At 46.2% G+C, this 24,041-nt stretch overlaps 1 protein-coding gene and 1 pseudogene across 6 annotated transcripts in view; both read left to right on the forward strand.

Moving 5' to 3' along the window:
• LOC112062645 (alpha-1,6-mannosylglycoprotein 6-beta-N-acetylglucosaminyltransferase A) overlaps positions 1 to 24,041 on the forward strand; it is a 280,334-nt gene that overhangs the window by 184,397 nt on the left and 71,896 nt on the right. The gene's annotated exons all lie outside the window — the stretch shown is intronic.
• Positions 11,468 to 11,823, forward strand: LOC112062711 (histone H3.3-like; annotated as a pseudogene).

A 24,041-nucleotide genomic window follows, 5' to 3' on the forward strand; every position in this document is an offset into this window, starting at 1 on the left:
CCCTGGCCCAGGAGGATCCCACATGACGCAGAGCAACTAAGCCCGTGCGCCACAACTACTGAGCCTGTGCTCTACAGCCTGTGAGCCACAACTACTGAGCCCGCGAACCACAACTACTGAGCCTGCGCTCTAGAGCCGGCAAGCCACAACTACTGTGCACGCGAGCCACAACTACTGAGCCTGTGCTCTAGAGCCCGCAAGTCACAACTACTGAGCCCATGCGCCTAGAGCCCGTGCTCCGCAACAAGAGAAGCCACCGCAATGAGAAGCCCGCGCACCGCAACAAAGAGTAGCCCCCGCTCACTGCAACTAGAGTAAAGCCCATGTGCAGCAACAGAGACCCGACGCAGCCAAAAATAAATAAAATAAATAAAAAATAAAAGACACCTCCTGGGAGAGGCCTTCTTTGACCTTCTCCTCCAAAGTAGCTCCTCAAGTACTTTTTAAAAAATCCCATCTCCCTGTGTCATTTTTCTTCCTGGAATTTACTGCTATCTGTCATTCTCTTGTTTATTATTTCTCCCCCCAAATGAGTGCAGCCTCCGTGAGAGCAGGGACCCTGTCAGTCTTTCCCCAGCTGTGCACACAAAGCATCGACAGCGCTGCCCACGGCACAGACACTGCCCAAAGTGCCAGGCTGGAAGGATAAGAGCCAATGCCGGGGACAGTCTAGGCCCAAGGAGTTCAGGGAACCAGGAGAGAGGAGGTAAGGCAGAGCAGGTGTACAGACCTGGAGGCCAAGGGGGAACCAGGCAGCAGGGAAACAGAATATTGGTGGGGGGCTGGCAGACAAGCTGAGGGCTCATAGCTGCTTCAGCCTGAGCTGGTGCCCAGTCCAGGGCAGAGTGTCCCAGTGCCCAGAGAATCAAGTAGGTGAGAAAAGTCAAGGTTAATAAGGTGTGGATGTACCCCTGGGTGGGGGAGGGGTGTCTCTCATCACCCTAGATTTCTATTCCTGCTACTTTGAGAACACAAGTGGACCAAGCCTGGCCTGTGAGATAAGAGGTGATCACTGGGCATCAGAATTTGGGTCAGGACTTTGGAGACAGAGATCAATTCACCTCAGAAACAAGCACAGCATTGACTGGGCGAGTGACGCCATTCGTGACGCAACTCCCGAGAAATCACAGACAGGCATGGCCCTGCCACGCGGGCCTGGGAGATGCAGCGGAGGCTGAGCTACAGACGGCTCTGGCTGCACATGCTCCTCTCCGCCGTGATAGAGAAGCACCCAGAAACGCCCTCCACACCCCAGGAATGAATGCTGCGACTGTTTCACACAGGCTGCCCGGGATATCTTCCAGGCACTACTTCTGAATGGCCATATCCTAAAAGAAAGTCAGAAGTCTCTCTTCAAATCACCAGAACGAGGATGGAGGAGGGGGGGATACCATTTGAAAGTTCTTCTACTGTTGTTTAAGGACTAGTCAAACGAACAACAAACAGCAACTGCATGTCAGAGATAGACAAACATTTTTGGCAAAGACCAGACAGTAAACATCTTAGGCTTTGCACTCTCTGCAGCAACTACTCAGCTCTGGGACTGTAGCACAAAAGCAGCCACAGACTACACATAAACAATAGGGTACTGGGTTCTAAATCCATTTGAAAACAGGAGGATCTGGCCCAAGGCCATGGGAGTCCTGGGAAATTGTTGAGTCAAGGAGGCACACGATCACACGAGTGTTTTAGAATGAACTATGGAGACTACTGAAAGATGGAGTCAGCACACTTTAGATGTTATGTGAAATAAATACTGGTACTGTCATGTTTCTCTGTTATTACAGTTGTTATAAACAAATGGCAGTGTTTGTGTTTCAATGAAACTTTATTTACACAGACAGGCAGAGCTCCAAATATGACCCACAAGTCACGGTTTGCTGAACACTTCTGCTCTAGCGTCTCAAGTCAGGAATTTTAATCTAAAATCAGCTACTACGATTCTTCAAACACCTGCCACAGCTACTTAAAACAAATTTGTAGTACATTAAGAGCCTCTGATTATACCAATATGGGATGGGAGAAGGAAGAGGTTTTTTGAGGGGGGGGTCAATTAACTGGATTCATTCAAACCAGACATAGGTCCCAGCCACAGAGGGTTAGCTCTTCACTGTTCCAGAGCAGACATCCAGGCAGTGCTCTGTGGATGGGCTGCATCCGTGGCAGAAAAAGAGACTGCAAACCAATGGCTCACACATCCTCATCCCCACTCCACCAGCCCAGCTAAACCACTGAACATCCGGCAGTCTCCATACCTCCATCTGACACATAACATCACCCACCGGAGCTGCCTGGCAATTGACATGTCCACAACTGCTAGTGATGGATTCCAGGGGAAGCACATATCATCAGAATGGCTCTCCAGCTTTCCAGGACTGGCTCTGGACTATACCATCTGGCTCAATCCCAGCTGTTGATACCAAGAGCTGAGAACCAGGGAGAACTAGCCTGGAAAATTTTAAACAATAAAATCCAGTTATCTGCTTAAGGACTTCCATAAGAAGATGCTGTTAGATGGGGTTTGCTGTTTCCAGTCTTCGTGCAGTGGCTCTCCCAGGTGGGCAGGAGGGAAATTTTGCCCCCCAAGCCCAGAGACATTTTTGATGCTACTGGCATCTAGTGGGTAGAGACACCAGAGATGCTGCTAAACATCCTACAAGGTACAAGCAGTCCCCCACACATAGAATTACCCGGCTCCAAACATCAATAGTGCTGAGATGAGAACCTATGTCTGGGTAAGATTTCATCGCGTGATGATCCCCAAACCTCAAGCACTAATGCACAGTCCAATTAAATTCCCGAAACTCAGATCCAAAGACCACTTTGATTGGCATGTCGAGTTGATTAGATGAAAGAGAAAAATACGTTAGACTTGCCGATGGGGCCGTTTGGTTGTTTGTTGTTTTTGAGGAGAAGAATTATTTTGCTAAGTTTCGTCTGTAAACAGAGGAAGTTGAAATAAAATTCTGTAGTTTCTTTGAGCTCCAAAGTCCTATGATTACAAGCATATACAGTGGTTCATATTCTAACAGACTACTCTGGGGTTTTTGATATCTTTCTAAAAATCATACTGTCTCGGTCAGGCTGAAAAGCTAACACCAGATCATTGCTCTTTAGAGTGTGCAGGAAACCCACCCTATGAGCTGCTTAGCAGTACACAAGAAATAAAACTGGTCGAAACAACTAGAAAAAATAAAGTCTATAAATCTACCATTCATGTGGCTTCTTCCTTCCCACGGTAAAAGTTTGAGAGAGACCGAGATAAACCTAAGGAGGAAGTTACTACAGGACTAGACCTCTTTCCCTCCAAATGTGTAATGTGGAATGCACTGAACCAGAAACTGAAAAACAGCATCTGTTTTACTTGTGACATTTACTTGTAACCCACTGGTAACACCAACGAAGACAATTTGCTTTGTCTTTTTCTGGCAGTTTACCTATAACATTTGGGAGTTATTACAGAAGATCGAAGTCAATGAGTAATTTAAAACGCACCCTCTGAAAAACTACCTAGCTGTTTCTCAAGGTCAGCTCTCAAAGAAGTCTCATTTTTTGATCCATTAGATTGAAAAAGGTGACATTTTATTTAAGCATATTAAAAACCAGTGCCTACAAATCTTGAAGGAATAGATTAAAAGCAGACTATGTGATCATTCAAATAGTAGGCACTGAAAAAGAATGTCCACGTTGTATGTTAAAAGCAACCTTTTCAAAAAAAAAAGCAACCATTTCCTCCTTACCAAAAAAAGTATACAATTTTTATATCTATATATTTATAAAATTAAATTAATTAATTATATATATATAATTTTAAAAATAACCAAGTTTCCTGGATCCTTTTGAAAAGAAAATATGTAACATTGAGCATGATTTCCTTTGTTTAAACTCAAGCTTCAACCTGTGGCTACACATTTTCAGGAATCATCATTTGACCTCTACATACTTCAAAGACCTTGAATGGGTCACAAAGTAGAACATCGAACTTTCCCACCTTGCCCAATTCCACTCTTCTATCTGATTTATAGTATACTTCAGATCTCAAACCGTGAGGCCACTGAAGTCTCCCTTCAATGACCAGAACTGTCACTTCACAGTAACCAAGGTCATCTTCTGAGGATCAAGTCCACTCCAATACTCGGTAACCACAGGAGGGCTGGGACTTGGATTCTCCAAAATACAGTCTGATCCAAATTTCATTTGCAATTTTCATTTTGTATTTGTGTGTGTATGTTTTTGTAAATATTTTATTTATACAGACATATATATATATACATATGTTTGTGTGTATATATACATTATGTGTGTATACACATATATATCAGAAAGATATACACTGAAATGTTAATTGTGATTATTTTCTACAGTAGTAATTTATGTGATTTTCCTTTTTCTTGATTTTTTTTTTGCTTGTCTACAGCTTCCAGCTTTTCTATATTAAGCCTAACTTTTGCTGAAAGAAAAATAAGTAATACTCCATATGTGTATTTTTTTTCACTCAACCTCATTTCAAAATGGATTTCAAGCACCTGACAAAAAAAGCAACGAGTACAAAAAGATTTCCTTCAAAGCGAGGGCAACCAGAGACAAGAGCAAGACACAACGGTGGTAAACTCTGAGGAACCAAAGGTTAAAACTATCAGTCAGCACGTAAGCCCTGATGTCCCTGCATACTGGCCAGAGGGAGGCACACATTCGGCTCTGAGTTTCTTGGCGTCCGTAGAACATTCTTCCCCACCCTCCTTACCTCACCCCCACCAGTCCTAATTAAGGTTCGTTTAGGGAACGATAATGAGAAGATTTTTCTACATGCCCTGATCATCCCCCCAGATGAGATCATGCAGTCCAGCAATGTGTCCAGGGAGGAGGAAGCAGCTGCAAATACAACCACCAGAGCTCTAACTGGGAAGCCCCACTGCTCCTGGCGCTAAGTGTCAGCGTGTACAAGAGGTCAGAACCTCCCAAAGGGCGTAGCTTTAACTTTCTAAAAGCGTCCCTCTGTGTGCAGCTTATCGCCATGAAGGTAGTGGCGAGGGATATACTCAATCCATGATCAAGTCTGAGAGCCTCTGGGGTCCCTTGGAGGCAAAGCCACACTCGACGGAGGAGCCCCGGCAGTGCAGTGCTTACCGTAAGCTGTCATGACCCCCGCGTAGGGCCCATCCACCACATTTCTGTTTTCTTCTGCCAGCGCCTTGATGTACCTCTTGCTGAGGTCCAGGATCTGTTCCCGAAGCATGGAGCTGCTCTCGGGCTGAGTTCTCTGCTGGATGGTAAAATGCAAGAGCATCATACCCCAAATAAAGCCAAAAGTCACGAGGAAAAAGCCCAGCTTCTGAGAGGACAGCTTCCACGGAGTAAAGAGAGCCATTGCTCTCTGGCAACTTCACCTGCCCTGGGCTCTTACAGTGTGCAAAGGAGACACAAGTTCATGGTGTAGGCTGGGCTTGTGGGTTTTCTTCGTCTCACTCGGGCTCCTGCGTCAGCTGATTTCCTTTCCTCGTTTCCATCCTGCTGTGAAGAAGGGAGAAAGTTAGCAGAGTCGTTGAGGCAAAACACAGTGAAATAAACTAGAGCCTTGTTTTCACCCAAATAGCTCTAAAATGTGAACTTCCTTTTTTCTTAATCTGCCAGCTCCTTATCTTATGTTACAATTCGGGATCTGTAAACGGAGAGGGGAAATCTGGCTGGGTGATGAAAAGCTGTACAAATACGGAGGCGGGAAATGTGTGTCTGCACGTGTTCACAGGTGTAGCGGGGCTGTTCCAGTCTGGACCAAGTTCAAAACAGGAAGCTTGTTCTGCAAGGTGGGGAGGAGATGGAAGGATATTTCACTGAATGTCAGCAAAAACCCAAGTGGAGGGTGGAGTCTCATCACCACCAGGCACTTTTGTGCCTCTGAAACTTGAACTTACAAAGTCATCTTTATGTGCTCTAGCAAGGATTAGAGCCCGCAGCTGGAGAAATGAGCCAGAAAGTGGATGCCCCCTGGTGGGTAATCAGACAAGGAAAGGGGAGAGAGCCCTCTGTATTACTTAAGCACAGCCAGCTTTCAGTAGCAGTGTCCACAGCTGAGCTGAATGCCTCGGGGCCACCAGGTGGCCTCATCCTAGGCACCAGCACAGAGAGGCTATGCCAGGGGTACCCAGCCGTCTTTCCGTGCTAGCTACCACGAGTGAAAGCTGAACCACACTCCTCAATTGCACACTTCAGCACGGGAAATGTGGGGCACACGATGGCCTGCTTTTTTGTGGTTCTCATTTTTACTCACACCATGGGACAAGATGCGAGGTTAAAAGCCATCGTTTCAATACGAATGCAGCCAGATACTACCTGGTACCAGCACAGGCTGGACAACAAATGGTACCGTTTTTTAAGCAAAGGCTGAGCATGACCTCCTACGAGGGACTAACCCAGGATGTATTCAGAGTGTGCCTATGTTTCAGATCAAAGGATTCTTCTTCCTAAGCAGCCTAAGAAGAAATGACAACAGGATCCTGGGACAATTAGCTTTCAGCGTCTGCGATGCAGCGGATCTGTGTTGGTCTTCCTCTCTCGCTCTTTTCCTTGCCTATCAACAGAGTCATCGGTACCTGGTAGTCCCTCTACTGATAGTAAATGATAAATAAATTCTAGTTATGTCCCAGGCACTGTGATAGATGCTGTTTGTGCCTTAGTTCATTGAATTCTTGAAAGAGTCCTATACATACGGTAAGAACTATTAATATTATCATGTCTGTTTTATAGATGAAAAAACGAGGACACAGGGAGATTAACTTGGCAAAGGTCAGCCAGCTATGTGGCAAAGGAGGGATAATCTAGTGATAAGCCAGCCCAGGAGTCAGTAAACCACACCCTGCCTTCCTAGGCCATCCTTCCTCCCCAGTTTCTTTATAACCAAGAATGGTCTGTACATGCTTAAAGGGCTGTGAAAAGCAACAAAGAATATGTGACTGAAATCTTACGTAGCTCAAAAGCCTAGAACATTCACTCTTGGCCCTTAACAGAAAAAGTTTACCAACTGCTGAATTCTAGGCCAGTGGATCTCAAAGTGTGGTCCCTAACTCAGCAAGAGCAGGAGCATCAGTGAGAGATGCCAACCCTCAGGCCCCACCCCAGACCAACTGAATCAGCAACTGGGGGCGGTGGCGGGGCGGGGTGTCCAGCATCCTGTGTTTCTATCAGCCATCCAGGCGATTTTTTGTTGTTTTTTTGGCTGCGTTGGGTCTTCGTTGCTGCATGCAGGCTTTCTCTAGTTGCGGCGAGCGGGGGCTGCTCTTCGTCGCGGTGCGCGGGCTTCTCATTGCGGTGGCTTCTCTTGTTGTGGAGCAGGGGGTCTAGGGCACAGGCTCAGTAGCTGTGGCGCACGGGCTTAGTTGCTCCGCGGCACGTGGGATCTTCCCGGACCAGGGCTCAACCCGTGTCCCCTGCACTGGCAGGTGGATTCTTAACCACTGCGCCACCAGGGAAGTCTGTCCAGGGGATTTTGATGACCACTCAAGTTTGAGAGGCCTGGATGCAGGCAGACGGATGCCGTCACGATGCCACACCACCGCACTGGCAATCAATGCGGCGGGAGCTCCCTCTAGCCCCCCCTTTATCACGTAAGTTCCTCTGGCCCATCGCTCTCCACTGTGATGCTCCTCCCCAGTCTGAAGTTGTAAAACACGTGTCTGTCTACCTTGCTTTTTTACCGGTTTCTGTGTAGGATCCATGACATCCTTTACGAGACTCCCCCGCTTATGTTCTCAGAGGCAGAGAGTGGCCAAAGGGGCACAAATAAAATACCTGTTGACTGAATGAGCTTGTCACCCAGGCACTGTGGCACTTCATTCAGCCCCTCTAACGTGGGCCAGGTGAAAGGCACCTGCCATCCACTCCTTCTACAAGGATACACTGAACAAGGACCCACTTGTTCTCATCAGGCCCTGGGGACTGAACTGGGAACAAGACAGGGCTCCCACCCTCAAGGGGCTGACGCTTTAGAAGCCACCCTTCTAACCGGCGCTGCCCTTAGTTCCCCAGGAAATGTCTGCACTTCCTTTTCGATAACCCACGCCAGTTAACCGATGTCACCCCAGGGCTGAAGGGATTTTCCCAGAGCAAGTAAACGAGGTGCTGTACCAAGAAAGACAGTCTCTGGTAATTTTCTTTTGCTATTTTAGGAGACAACCGCACTCCACTTGTTGTCATCAGGCCCTGGGGACTGAACTGGGAACAAGACAGGGCTCCCACCCTCAAGGGGCTGATGCTTTAGAAGCCACCCTTCTAACCGGTGCTGCCCTTAGTTCCCCAGGAAATGTCTTCACTTCCTTTTCGATAACCCACGCCAGTTAGCCGATGTCACCCCAGGGCTGAAGGGATTTTCCCAGAGCAAGTAAACGAGGTGCTGTACCAAGAAAGACAGTCTCTGGTAATTTTCTTTTGCTATTTTAGGAGACAACCGCACTTGCAGACAGGGATTACCTGTCAGCTTTCAGACAGGAAGCCCTGCTCCGCTTCCTCGATGAACCCCTCTGAAGAAGCTGCTCAAGGCTGCAAAGTTTAAGCAAAGGAAAGACCAGGCTCAAGAACTGAGCAAGGACCCAGTACAAGGTGGCACGCTATCTCTGCCTTGGCCTTGAATTGAATTCTCGAAAGAGTCCTATACGGTAAGAACTATTAATATTATCATGTCTGTTTTATAGATGAAAAAACGAGGACACAGGGAGATTAACTTGGCAAAGGTCAGCCAGCTATGTGGCAAAGGAGGGATAATCTAGTGATAAGCCAGCCCAGGAGTCAGTAAACCACACCCTGCCTTCCTAGGCCATCCTTCCTCCCCAGTTTCTTTAGGACCAAGAATGGTCTGTACATGCTTAAAGGGCTGTGAAAAGCAACAAAGAATATGTGACTGAAATCTTACGTAGCTCAAAAGCCTAGAACATTCACTCTTGGCCCTTAACAGAAAAAGTTTACCAACTGCTGAATTCTAGGCCAGTGGATCTCAAAGTGTGGTCCCTAACTCAGCAAGAGCAGGAGCATCAGTGAGAGATGCCAACCCTCAGGCCCCACCCCAGACCAACTGAATCAGCAACTGGGGGCGGTGGCGGGGCGGGGTGTCCAGCATCCTGTGTTTCTATCAGCCATCCAGGCGATTTTTTGTTGTTTTTTTGGCTGCGTTGGGTCTTCGTTGCTGCATGCAGGCTTTCTCTAGTTGCGGCGAGCGGGGGCTGCTCTTCGTCGCGGTGCGCGGGCTTCTCATTGCGGTGGCTTCTCTTGTTGTGGAGCAGGGGGTCTAGGGCACAGGCTCAGTAGCTGTGGCGCACGGGCTTAGTTGCTCCGCGGCACGTGGGATCTTCCCGGACCAGGGCTCAACCCGTGTCCCCTGCACTGGCAGGTGGATTCTTAACCACTGCGCCACCAGGGAAGTCTGTCCAGGGGATTTTGATGACCACTCAAGTTTGAGAGGCCTGGATGCAGGCAGACGGATGCCGTCACGATGCCACACCACCGCACTGGCAATCAATGCGGCGGGAGCTCCCTCTAGCCCCCCCTTTATCACGTAAGTTCCTCTGGCCCATCGCTCTCCACTGTGATGCTCCTCCCCAGTCTGAAGTTGTAAAACACGTGTCTGTCTACCTTGCTTTTTTACCGGTTTCTGTGTAGGATCCATGACATCCTTTACGAGACTCCCCCGCTTATGTTCTCAGAGGCAGAGAGTGGCCAAAGGGGCACAAATAAAATACCTGTTGACTGAATGAGCTTGTCACCCAGGCACTGTGGCACTTCATTCAGCCCCTCTAACGTGGGCCAGGTGAAAGGCACCTGCCATCCACTCCTTCTACAAGGATACACTGAACAAGGACCCACTTGTTCTCATCAGGCCCTGGGGACTGAACTGGGAACAAGACAGGGCTCCCACCCTCAAGGGGCTGACGCTTTAGAAGCCACCCTTCTAACCGGCGCTGCCCTTAGTTCCCCAGGAAATGTCTGCACTTCCTTTTCGATAACCCACGCCAGTTAACCGATGTCACCCCAGGGCTGAAGGGATTTTCCCAGAGCAAGTAAACGAGGTGCTGTACCAAGAAAGACAGTCTCTGGTAATTTTCTTTTGCTATTTTAGGAGACAACCGCACTTGCAGACAGGGATTACCTGTCAGCTTTCAGACAGGAAGCCCTGCTCCGCTTCCTCGATGAACCCCCCTGAAGAAGCTGCTCAAGGCTGCAAAGTTTAAGCAAAGGAAAGACCAGGCTCAAGAACTGAGCAAGGACCCAGTACAAGGTGGCACGCTATCTCTGCCTTGGCCTTGAATTGAATTCTCGAAAGAGTCCTATACGGTAAGAACTATTAATATTATCATGTCTGTTTTATAGATGAAAAAACGAGGACACAGGGAGATTAACTTGGCAAAGGTCAGCCAGCTATGTGGCAAAGGAGGGATAATCTAGTGATAAGCCAGCCCAGGAGTCAGTAAACCACACCCTGCCTTCCTAGGCCATCCTTCCTCCCCAGTTTCTTTAGGACCAAGAATGGTCTGTACATGCTTAAAGGTGTTCTGTGGATATGCTAAAAACAAAAACAAAAACAAAAAAACACCCAACACTGAATTATATACTTTAAATGGGAGAATTGGATGATATGTGAAACATATCTCAATAAAGCAAGCAAGCGAGCCCACCTCCAAAGTTGGGGTAGGAGGAGAAGGTGAACTTGGAGACAGACAGATAAGCCTCGGGGGCACACTGTGGCCCCAGCGGGGAGCCACCCTTCCCCCACTGCCCACAGCACAGCCAAGGTAAGGTAAGCCCTTACTAAGGGCTGACCACAGGCCCAGCACCAGAAGGAAATTACACAGAGAAATGTGCCACCCCGTTTACAAGACACAGCTGTCCTTCCCATCTCCGGACCAACCTCCCGGGCCACCCTCTGAGGCAAGACCTGCTTTGCCTGCCAGATGCCAATTTCTCAAACCACTTGAGGACACTCTCAAAAACAGCCCCATACCAATGGGGTCAAAACCAGACTTATGAAGCAGTGAAGAAGTTCCTTCAGAGACCCATCCACCATCCTTGGAGGACCACTTCTTACATCAGGGCGTGTGTCGTCAGAGGATGGATGAAGCTGGAAATGCCCGTCCCTTCAGGAGGGATGTCAGCCCCAACCAGAGAGATGTGATCTTTTCCTCACTGCCCACAGGACAATCTCGACACAGCTTGCCGGTCCCACATTCCCATGGGTAGCACTGCTTGAACTTAGTCATTCACACCCCTCTGCTGTCCTACTACAGACCACCCCATCTTCCCACCTGTCTTTAGATGGTGGCTGTCAGGGCCTACCTCTCGCTTCACCCTCGGCAGCAACATTGAAGCAATCCTGTGTTCGCAGCCGCCGCCGTGCGGTGGTCGCTCTCCAACGCCAGCGCCGCCTAGTCTAGCTCGCCGAGCTCCAGCCGAAGGGGAAGAGGGTAAGGGAGGAGGTCTCTACACCATGGCTCGTACAGAGCCCACTGCCCGCAAATCCACCAGTGGTAGAGCACCGAGGAAGCTACTTGGTACGAAAGCTGCTCGCAAGAGTGCACCCTCCACTGGAGGGGTGAAGAAACCTCACCATTACAAGCCCTGCTGATTCGCAAACTCCCCTTCCAGCATCTGGCAGTTGCTCAGGACTTCAAAGCAGATCTGCGCTTCCAGAGTACAGCTCTTGGTGCTTTGTAGGAGGCAGGCCAGGCCACCCTGGCTGGCCTTTTTGAAGACACCAACCTAGGAGCTATCCATGCCAAATGTGTGACAATTATGGCAAAAGACATCCAGCTAGCGCACCACATACATGGAGAACGTGCTTAAGAATCCACTCTGATGCGAAACATTTCATTCTTTAAAAAAATATATTCTCTTCTTCCTGCTATTGGTAGTTCTGAACGTTATTTTTTTCCCATGGGGTCAAAAGGTACCTAAGCATATGACTATAAGTGGAAAAACAGGGGGCGACAGAAATCAGGTACTGGCAGTTTTTCCATTTTCATGTGTGTGTGAATTTTTAATATCAATGCGGGGACATGAAGCATTAATGCAAGTCAAAATGTTTCCGTGAACAAGTTTCAGCAGTTCAACCATGTAACAATTATAAATAAACCTGTTAAATTTTTCTGTACAGTGCCAGCATTTGGATTTTTTTTTAAAACAGGTAAATGTCTTATTGACTGAAACTAAATGGTGTTTGTAGCATTTTTATCATACAGTGGATTCCATCCATTCACTATACTTTTCTAACTGAGGTGCCCTACATGCAGGTACATATTTTTAATGTTGTTTGTTTTCTGTGCTGTTCCTGTAAGTTTGCTATTAAAATACATTAAACTATAAAAAAAAAATACTGAGTCTGCTGTGTTCATCCACGTTGCCCTGGAAACCCCACCCTTCTCACAACTGAACCCCACATCCTGACTAAAACCTCCCCTGGCTCCCTTGACTGAGGAGGGCTCATCCTCCTTGGAGCACTCCCAGCAGTACGTGCTCTTTCTGAAGAGCTTACCTACTGCTCTGTCGGATGATCTTTTCTTTCATTTCTCCGTAAGCTCTCTAAAGACAGGAAGTGCCAGGAATAGGACTGCCTTGCACACCGGGGATGGTCATTACGTGTTTGCCAGATGAAAAAACAGGATGAAGAGGATGAGATGATGAAACACAAATGAGCAGTGACCTCCAGGGTCACCTCCTGGTGTGAAGCACAAAGAAGCCAGGCACTCTGAGACTGTAAGCTAACCTCACCTTTTGGTAGTTTTTAACCCTAAGATCTGTCACATAGCAGTGAAGGATCATTACGCCCTTGACTAGATGGGGTTAAACTAAAGGGGATATGGTGGTAGATGCGTACTAATAGGGGAGAAAAAAGGAAAAACAACTTCAGAAGATAATTCTAGAAGGGGCAGTGACTGTGGGACCAAAATGATGTCCAAGACAAGGGATGAGAGGGGAAACAAGTTGAGGGGCACTCTGGGGGAGGCTGTTGGTTTCATCACTGGGTATCCGAGATGGTGACAGGAAAAGATCAGAAGGGTGATGAGGGGGAACTGAATGGACTCCTGCATCCAAGGCCTGGAAATCTCTGATCCACAGCGAGCCCCACCCATCAGCATCGGTGGGATCCTAGGCAAGTCTGTCTCAGGTTCTGCATAAGTAAAATGGGCAAAGTTGGAGAACCACAGAACACTGTTAAGCTAGATGAATAGGGGGGTGACTGATCCTAGTTACTGGTTTTCGAACTGTGTTCCGAAGGACTTCACGGTCCCCAGAGACGTTTCCGGGGTTCCACAAATATTTTAATTTGAATTTTGTTTCCGTAGTTTCAAAGATATCTGTCTGATCACTCTTAATTATAAGTAGCAATAACAGTCTTTAGAGAATACTAATGACTCAACTCTGAAACAATTTCCTACTACTTCTCTTTCCAGCCTCAGTACAAATTTACATTAAGAGCAACATACAGTGCTTGGAAAACTGTGTTAAAACAAAAATACTAGCCATTAACATCTGCTATCAGGGTGAATCTGGACTTCCACTATTTTGCAACCAAAATGCGGCACAGAAATCAACTGTGTGCTAACCCTGACACGAATGCACACCACGCCCGACTGCTCACCAGAGCAGCTCACTGGCCTAGTCATCAACTTTAAAAGAAAGTAGGATAAATTAAAATGTATAAAGTACCTTCATGCAGACTGGGACACTATATGAGATCTTGCTTAGGAACATAATAACCAAGTACAAACTCTTGATTCACAGAGAAGGATACTGAGGTCCCGAAAATGTTATGTTTTCCAACTCGAGTCAGAATCAAACCATATCTCAAGTCCTGTTTCCGGATCCGATTTGGTCTCCACCACACCAAGCTGCATCTCTCAGCTGTCTGCAGAAACTCAAAATGGAAGAGATTATCAATATGAAACACCAACCAGAAATCACAGTCCGGTGACAGTAAGGAACTGTGAGTCTCCTGTGATGTCCCACCAGCCACGAGGAGCTGGGAGAATCAGCAGATGAAAGGAAGAAAAACATACATCCACGGAATTACTGGTGCAAGGCAGGCAGATGGCCTAGGCTGGGGTGGGAGTCTTGCTCTAAATATGGTGTCTTCTGTTGTTAAAAGGAGAAACTGAGCAGGAGGGAAGGACAAGCAAAGCACCTTTTTCTTCCAAAATCAGCCCAAATTCCTGGGAAGATGCTCCGAGGCTTGATGCGCACTCCCTAGACGGCTCCATGCCACCAAACTGAAGGCAGCCCCCAATATGAGGTGTGAGTCCTTGACAGCTGTGGTAGCCACGAGCTCCCCTCCCAAGCTGTGGAGAAAAAATTTGCGGCTGCTCTCTTTACAAGAACCTCGACTTCAGTACACCTTACATATCCCAGGGAACAGAAAAATGGACAAAGAAGTTTTGCTATTTCAGTACAAAGGAATATCACTCAAACATGAAATCAATCTCATAAAACTAGGAGCAGCATAATGAGTGGATTTAGGTACGATGGTCCTAAGTGAAATAAGTCACACAGCAAAAGGAACTTACGATAAGATATCACTTATACAGGGAATGTAAAAATCGCTACACATGAACTGAATTAAAAAACAGGACAGAGTCACGCTGTTATAGAACACACTTATGCCTGCTTAAGGAGAAAGTTGACGTGAGGTGATGCACAAAACAAGACTTTGAAATTAACACAGATACCGTTCCATAAACCAAATATGTAATAGAAAAGACATACTCCTTGCTCAACGACCTGGATCCAACACCCCCTATTCACCGCAGAAGAATATATCAGACTAGTAAGCATCTTTAAACCTAAGTATTGATATCTATCTGTAAGTGAATCAAGTGTGTGTAAAGCGACATAAACACAGCACTGAAAATCAGCTACACCCAATTATAAAAATACATTTCAAAAACAAAACAAAAACAAACATGGTGTAAGACAGAGAAATTCTTCCAAAATGCGTTCAGGGGCTGTGATGCAACCAGGATTGACCACATCTACACCCACAGTTGGATGACATATAAGGCTGGATACTCTTGGGGCGGAGAGGATTGGTGAGGTTGGGTGAGAAATGCAGACCATTAAAAGTAATACTGCGTGCTACCCATCCCATGGGTCCCAACTCTCCAGTTTGAAGGGAATCTTCCTACAGCAAAAACACTCATGGGAAACCCAGCGAATGGTACACAGTGTGATCAGGAAAGCTTTATAAAACGCACCTCATTTTCCATCTCCTGGTGCCCGGCTTCGCCATTCCAGCCGCTTTACTAACAATCTCCCCACCTGGAGATTCAGCGCCTTTACACTGCCGTTTCGTACAGTCTGCAATAACTCCGGAGGATGAATTGGAAGAGGGGAAACCAATGAGAGACTAGCTGTAGGTGTTTGGACAGGTACATGTCACTCCAATTTCCCATCACGAAGAAGAATACACCAAAGGCTCAGCCTGCCCCATGGACCCACAATAGGGCCTGAAACAACCCTGCGGGTTTGTGGCCAGCTCACAAAGAAGCGAGTTGAAAAATGGAGCTCAGGGGCACTGAACTTAACAAACCTGCAGAGTTCTAAATGATAACTATCGTCCCCAAATATATTGAGGTAAGGCAACGAAGAGGATTTGAAAGCAAGGCAGAATTGCAGGAAACAGATTAGAAGAGGTAGATCGTAAGGCCCTTGACAGCACATGAAAAGCGGCAGAATTTCGACAATGATGCAATTGGCCAAAAAGAACGTATGCGTTTTTTCCTGAATATATTCAGGAAAAAACGCATACGCCCTTTTTGGCCAACCAAGCAAGCGGGTAGAGCAAATCAGCACTACCAAGAATTCACACTTCCCCCCGGTCAAAAGGGCCATCCGAAAAAAGTTTAAAAACCAGAAAAGCAGGACAGGCCATGGAGACAAGGGAGCCTTGTTAAGCTGATGGGCGGGATGTACATTGCCAAAAACCACTCTGGAGAAGTGTATGGTGCTTCCTGTAACATCTAAAAAACAGAGCCACAGAGCATAAGGCACTTCTACACATGGGCGTATAATTTGGGAAAACTAAAAATCAACAAGAAACACATCCCCCCACCCCCAGAATTGGGGCTGCTCTCTTTACAAGAACCTCGACTTCAGTACACCTTACATATCCAGGGAGGAGAAAAATGGACAATGAAGTTTTGCTACTTCGGTACAATGGAATATCACTCAGCCATGAAATCAATGTCATAAAGCTAGGAGCAGCAGAATGAGTGGATTTAGGTACGATGGTCCTAAGTAAAATAAGTCACACAGCAAAAGGAACTTAGGATAAGATATCACTTAAACAGGGAATGTAAAATTTGCTACACATGATCTGAATTACAAAACAGGACAGAGTCACGCTATTAGAAAACACACTTATGCCTGCTTAAGGGGAAAGATGAGGTGGGGTGATGCATAAAACAAGACTTTGAAATTAGCACAGATACCGTTCCATAAACCAAATATATATTAGACAAGACCTACTCCTTGCTCAATGAACTGGACCCAACACGCCCTATTCACCGCAGAAGAATATATCAGACTACTAATCATCTTAAAACCTAAGTATTGATATCTTCCTGTAAGTGAATCAAGTGTGTGCAAAGCGGCATAAACACAGCAGTGAATATCAGCTAAACCTCATTATAAAAATACTTTTGCAAGACAAAAAAAACAAGCACAGTGTAAGACAAAGAAATTCTTCCAAAATGCGTTCAGGGGCTGTGATGCAACCAGGATTGACCACATCAACACCCACAACTGGATGACACATAAGGCTGTATACTCTTGGGACGGAGAGGATTGGTGAGGTTGGGTGAGCAAATGCAGATCCTTTAAAGTAATACTGCGTGCTACCATTAAATGGGTCCCAACTCTGCAGTTTGAAGGGAATCTTCCTACAGCAAAAACACTCATGGGAAACCCAACGGATGGTACACCGTGTGACCGGGAAAGCTTTCTAAAACGCATCTCATTTTTCATCTCCTGGTGCTCGGGTTCGCCATTCCAGCCGCTTTGCTAACAATCCACAGCAGTGAATATCAGCTAAACCTCATTATAAAAATACTTTTGCAAGACAAAAAAAACAAGCACAGTGTAAGACAAAGAAATTCTTCCAAAATGCGTTCAGGGGCTGTGATGCAACCAGGATTGACCACATCAACACCCACAACTGGATGACACATAAGGCTGTATACTCTTGGGACGGAGAGGATTGGTGAGGTTGGGTGAGCAAATGCAGATCCTTTAAAGTAATACTGCGTGCTACCATTAAATGGGTCCCAACTCTGCAGTTTGAAGGGAATCTTCCTACAGCAAAAACACTCATGGGAAACCCAACGGATGGTACACCGTGTGATCGGGAAAGCTTTCTAAAACGCACCTCATTTTTCATCTCCTGGTGCTCGGGTTCGCCATTCCAGCCGCTTTGCTAACAATCTCCTCACCTGGAGAATCAGCGCTTTTACACTCCCTTTTCGTAGGGTCTTCAATTTGTCCTCAGGATGAACTGGACGAAGGGGAACCAAGGAGAGACTAGCTGTAGGTGTTTGGACAGGCACGTGTCACTCCAATTTCCCATAACGAAGAAGAATTCACCAAAGGCTCCGCCTGCCCCCCGGAAATACAATAGGACCTGAAGCAATCCTTCCGGTTTGTGGCCAGCTCACAAAAAAGCGAGTTCAAAAATGGAGCTCAGGGGCACTGCACTTCACAAACCTGCAGAGTTCTAAATGATAACTATCGTCCCAAAATATATTGAGGTAAGGCAACGAAGAGGATTTGAAAGCAAGGCAGAATTGCAGGAAACAGATTTCAGTAGGTAGATCGAAAGGGCCTTGACAGCACATGAAAAGCGGCAGAACATCGACAATGATGCAATTGGCCAAACAGGGCCTATGCGTTGTTTCCTGAATATATTCAGGAAAGAACGCATAGGCCCTGTTTGGCCACCAAAGCAAGTGGGGAGCGCAAATCAGCACTACAAAGAAGTCTCACTTACCCCTGGTCAAAAGGGCCATCCAAAAAAAGTTTAAAAACCAGAAAGGCACGAAAGGCCAAGGAGACAAGGGAGCCTTCTTATGCTGATGGGCGGGACATAAATTACCAACAGCCACTTTGGAGAAGTGTAGGGTGTTTTCTAAAACATCTAAAAAACAGAGCCACAGAGCCTAGGGCACTTCCACACATGGTGGTATATCGTGGGAAAACTAAAAATCAACAAGAAAGAGGCACCCTCAAAATTAGGGGCTCCTCTCTTTACAAGAACCTCGATTTCAGTACACCTTACATATCCCAGGGAGGAGAAAAATGGACAATGAGGTTTTGCTACTTCGGTACAATGGAGTATCACTCAGCCATGAAATCAATGTCATAAAGCTAAGAGCAGCAAAATGAGTGGATTTAGGTACGATGGTCCTAAGTGAAATAAGTCACACAGCAAAAGGAACTTACAATAAGATATCACTTATACAGGGAATGTAAACTTCGCTACACATGAACTGAATTACAAAACAGGACAGAGTCACGCTATTAGAAGACACACTTATGCCTACTTAAGGGGAAAGGTGAGGTGGGGTGATGCATAAAACAAGACTTTGAAATTCGCACAGATACCGTTCCATAAACCAAATATATAATAGACAAGACCTACGCCTTGCTCAATGAAATGGACCCAACACGCCCTATTCACCGCAGAAGAATATATCAGACTAGTAATCATTTTAAAGCTAAGTATTGATGTCACTGTGTAAGTGAATCAAGTGTGTGCAAAGCGGCATAAACACAGCAGTGAAAATCAGATAAACTTCATTATAAAAATACGTTTGAAAGACAAAAAATACAAGCACATTGTAAGACAGAGAAATTCTTCCAAAATGCGTTCAGGGGCTGTGATGCAACCAGGATTGACCACATCAACACCCACAACTGGATGACACATAAGGCTTTACACTCCTGGGGTGGAGAGGAATGGTGAGGTTGGGTGAGCAAATGCAGACCCTTTAAAGTAATACTGCGTGCTACCAATCCCATGGGTCCCAACTCTCCAGTTTGAAGGGAATCTTCCTACAGCAAAAACACTCATGGGAAACCCAGCGGATGGTACACCGTGTGATCGGGAAAGCTTTATGAAAAGTACCACATTTCTCATCTTCTGGTGCTCGGGTTCGCCATTCCATCCGTTTTACTAAAAATCTCCCCACCTGGAGAATCAGCGCCTTTACACTCCCGTTTCGTAGTGTCTTCAATTTGTCCGCAGGATGAACTGGAAGAGGGGGAAACAATGAGAGACTAGCTGTAGGTGTTTGGACAGGCACATGTCACTCCAATTTCCCATCACGAAGAAGAATTCACCAAAGGCTCAGCCTGCCTCTCGGAAACACAATAGGGCCTGAAGCAACCCTGCGGGTTTGCGGCCAGCTCACAAAAAAAGCGAGTTGAAAAATGGAACTCAGGGGCACTGCACTTCACAAACCTGCAGAGTTCTAAATAATAACTATCGTCCCAAAATATATTGAGGTAAGGCAACGAAGAGGATTTGAAAGCAAGGCAGAATTGCAGGAAACAGATTTCAAGAGGTAGATCGAAAGGGCCTTGACAGCACATGAAAAGCGGCAGAAGTTCGACAATGATGCAATTGGCCAAAAAGGGCGTATGCGTTTTTTCCCGAATATATTCAGGAAAAAACGCATACGCCCTTTTTGGCCAGAAAGCTTTCTAAAACGCACCTCATTTCTCATCTCCTGGTGCTCGGGTTCGCGATTCCAGCCACTCCACAAACAACCTCCCCACCTGGAGAATCAGCGCTTTTACACTCCGTTTCGTACTTTCGGCAATTTGTCCGGAGAATGAACTGGAAGATGTTGAACAAAAGAAAGACTAGCTGTAGGTGTTTGGACAGGCAAAGGTCACTACAATTATCCATCACGAAGAAGAATTCACCAAAGGCTCAGCCTGCCCCCGGAACCACCATAGGTCCTGAAGCAATCCTTCCAGTTTGCGGCCAGCTCACAGAAAAGCGAGTTGAAAAATGGAGCTCAGGGGCACTGCACTTCACAAACCTGCAGAGTTCTAAATGATAACTATCGTCCCAAAATATATTGAGGTAAGGCAACGAAGAGGATTTGAAAGCAAGGCAGAATTGCAGGAAACAGATTTCAGTAGGTAGATCGAAAGGGCCTTGACAGCACATGAAAAGCGGCAGAACATCGACAATGATGCAATTGGCCAAACAGGGCCTATGCGTTGTTTCCTGAATATATTCAGGAAAGAACGCATAGGCCCTGTTTGGCCACCAAAGCAAGTGGGGAGCGCAAATCAGCACTACAAAGAAGTCTCACTTACCCCTGGTCAAAAGGGCCATCCAAAAAAAGTTTAAAAACCAGAAAGGCACGAAAGGCCAAGGAGACAAGGGAGCCTTCTTATGCTGATGGGCGGGACATAAATTACCAACAGCCACTTTGGAGAAGTGTAGGGTGTTTTCTAAAACATCTAAAAAACAGAGCCACAGAGCCTAGGGCACTTCCACACATGGTGGTATATCGTGGGAAAACTAAAAATCAACAAGAAAGAGGCACCCTCAAAATTAGGGGCTCCTCTCTTTACAAGAACCTCGATTTCAGTACACCTTACATATCCCAGGGAGGAGAAAAATGGACAATGAGGTTTTGCTACTTCGGTACAATGGAATATCACTCAGCCATGAAATCAATGTCATAAAGCTAAGAGCAGCAAAATGAGTGGATTTAGGTACGATGGTCCTAAGTGAAATAAGTCACACAGCAAAAGGAACTTACAATAAGATATCACTTATACAGGGAATGTAAACTTCGCTACACATGAACTGAATTACAAAACAGGACAGAGTCACGCTATTAGAAGACACACTTATGCCTACTTAAGGGGAAAGGTGAGGTGGGGTGATGCATAAAACAAGACTTTGAAATTCGCACAGTTACCGTTCCATAAACCAAATATGTAATAGACAAGACATACTCCTTGCTCAACGACCTGGATCCAACAACCCCTATTCACCGCAGAAGAATATATAAGACTAGTAATCATTTTAAACCTAAGTATTGATATCTCTCTGTAAGTGAATCAAGTGTTTGCAAAGCGGCATAAACACAGCAGTGAAAATCAGCCAAATCCCATTATAAAAATACATTTCAAAGACAAAAAACAGGGCTTCCCTGGTGGCGCAGTGGTTGAGAGTCCGCCTGCCGATGCAGGAAACACGGATTTATGCGCCGGTCCGGGAAGATCCCACATGCCGCGGAGCGGCTGGGCCCGTGAGCCATGGCTGCTGAGCCTGCGCGTCCGGAGCCTGTGCTCCGCAACGGGAGAGGTCACAACAGTGAGAGGCCTGCATACCGCAAAAAAAAAAAAAAAAAAAAAGACAAAAAACAAGCACAGTGTAAGACAGAGTAATTCTTCCAAAATGCGTTCCGGGGCTGTGATGCAACCAGGATTGAACACATCTACACCCACACCTGGCTGACACATAAGGCTGTATACTCTTGGGGTGGAGAGGATTGGTGAGGTTGGGTGAGCAAATGCAGACCCTTTAAAGTAATACTGCGTTCTACCCATCCCATGGGTCCCAACTCTCCAGTTTGAAGGGACTCTTCCTACAGCAAAAACACTCATAGGAAACCCAGCGGATGGTACACCATGTGATCCGGAAAGCTTTCTAAAACGCACCTGATTTTTCATCTCCTGGTGCTTGGGTTAGCCATTCCAGCCACTTTACTAACAATCTCCCCACCTGGAGAATCAGCGCCTTTACACTGCCGTTTCGTAGTGCCTTCAATTTGTCCGGAGGATGAACTGGAAGAGGGGGAAACAATGAGAGACTAGCTGTAGGTGTTTGGACAGGTACATTTCACTCCAATTTCCCATCACGAAGAAGAATTCACCAAAGGCTCAGCTTGCCTCTCGGAAACACAATAGGGCCTGAAGCAACCCTGCGGGTTTGCGGCCAGCTCACAAAAAAGCGAGTTGAAAAATGGAGCTCAGGGGCACTGCACTTCACAAACCTGCAGAGTTCTAAATGATAACTATCGTCTCAAAATATATGGAGGTAAGGAAACGAAGAGGATTTGAAAGCAACGCAGAATTGCAGGAAACAGATTTCAAGAATTAGATCAAAAGGGCCTAGACAGCACATGAAAAGCGGCAGAACATCGACAATGATGCAATTGGCCAAAAAGGGCGTGTGCGTTTTTTCCTGAATATATTCAGGAAAAAACGCACACGCCCTTTTTGGCCAACCAAGCAAGCGGGGAGAGCAAATCAACACTAGCAAGAAGTCTCACTTCACCCCGGTCAAAAGAGCCATCCGAAAAAAGTTTAAAAACCAGAAAGGCAGGACAGGCCATGGAGGCAAGGGAGCCTTGTTAAGCTGATGGGCGGGATGTACATTGCCAACAGCCACTCTGCAGAAGTGTATGGTGTTTCCTATAATATCTATAAAACAGAGCCACAGAGCCTAGGGCACTTCCACACATGGGCGTATATCTTGGGAAAACTAAAAATCAACCAGAAAGAGGCACCCCCTAAAATTGGGGTTGCTCTCTTTACAAGAACCTCGACTTCAGTACAACTTACATATCCCAGGGAGGAGAAAAATGGACATTGAAGATTTGCTACTTCGGTACAATGGAATATCACTCAGCCATGAAATCAATGTCATAAAGCTAGGAGCAGCAGAATGAGTGGATTTAAGTACGATGGTCCAAAGTGAAATAAGTCACACAGCAAAAGGAACTTACGATAAGATATCACTTAAACAGGGAATGTAAAATTCGTGACACATGAACTGAATTACAAAACAGGACATAGTCACGCTAGTAGAAAACACACTTATGCCTGCTTAAGGGGAAAGGTGAGGTGGGGTGATGCATAAAACAAGACTTTGAAATTCGCACAGATACCGTTCCATAAACCAAATATATAATAGACAAGACCTACGCCTTGCTCAATGAAATGGACCCAACACGCCCTATTCACCGCAGAAGAATATATCAGACTAGTAATCATTTTAAAGCTAAGTATTGATGTCACTGTGTAAGTGAATCAAGTGTGTGCAAAGCGGCATAAACACAGCAGTGAAAATCAGATAAACTTCATTATAAAAATACGTTTGAAAGACAAAAAATACAAGCACATTGTAAGACAGAGAAATTCTTCCAAAATGCGTTCAGGGGCTGTGATGCAACCAGGATTGACCACATCAACACCCACAACTGGATGACACATAAGGCTTTACACTCCTGGGGTGGAGAGGAATGGTGAGGTTGGGTGAGCAAATGCAGACCCTTTAAAGTAATACTGCGTGCTACCAATCCCATGGGTCCCAACTCTCCAGTTTGAAGGGAATCTTCCTACAGCAAAAACACTCATGGGAAACCCAGCGGATGGTACACCGTGTGATCGGGAAAGCTTTATGAAAAGTACCACATTTCTCATCTTCTGGTGCTCGGGTTCGCCATTCCATCCGTTTTACTAAAAATCTCCCCACCTGGAGAATCAGCGCCTTTACACTCCCGTTTCGTAGTGTCTTCAATTTGTCCGCAGGATGAACTGGAAGAGGGGGAAACAATGAGAGACTAGCTGTAGGTGTTTGGACAGGCACATGTCACTCCAATTTCCCATCACGAAGAAGAATTCACCAAAGGCTCAGCCTGCCTCTCGGAAACACAATAGGGCCTGAAGCAACCCTGCGGGTTTGCGGCCAGCTCACAAAAAAAGCGAGTTGAAAAATGGAACTCAGGGGCACTGCACTTCACAAACCTGCAGAGTTCTAAATAATAACTATCGTCCCAAAATATATTGAGGTAAGGCAACGAAGAGGATTTGAAAGCAAGGCAGAATTGCAGGAAACAGATTTCAAGAGGTAGATCGAAAGGGCCTTGACAGCACATGAAAAGCGGCAGAAGTTCGACAATGATGCAATTGGCCAAAAAGGGCGTATGCGTTTTTTCCCGAATATATTCAGGAAAAAACGCATACGCCCTTTTTGGCCA

The sequence above is a fragment of the Physeter macrocephalus genome, chromosome 2 (assembly GCF_002837175.3).
Source record: "Physeter macrocephalus isolate SW-GA chromosome 2, ASM283717v5, whole genome shotgun sequence".
Lineage (NCBI taxonomy): Eukaryota > Metazoa > Chordata > Mammalia > Artiodactyla > Physeteridae > Physeter > Physeter macrocephalus.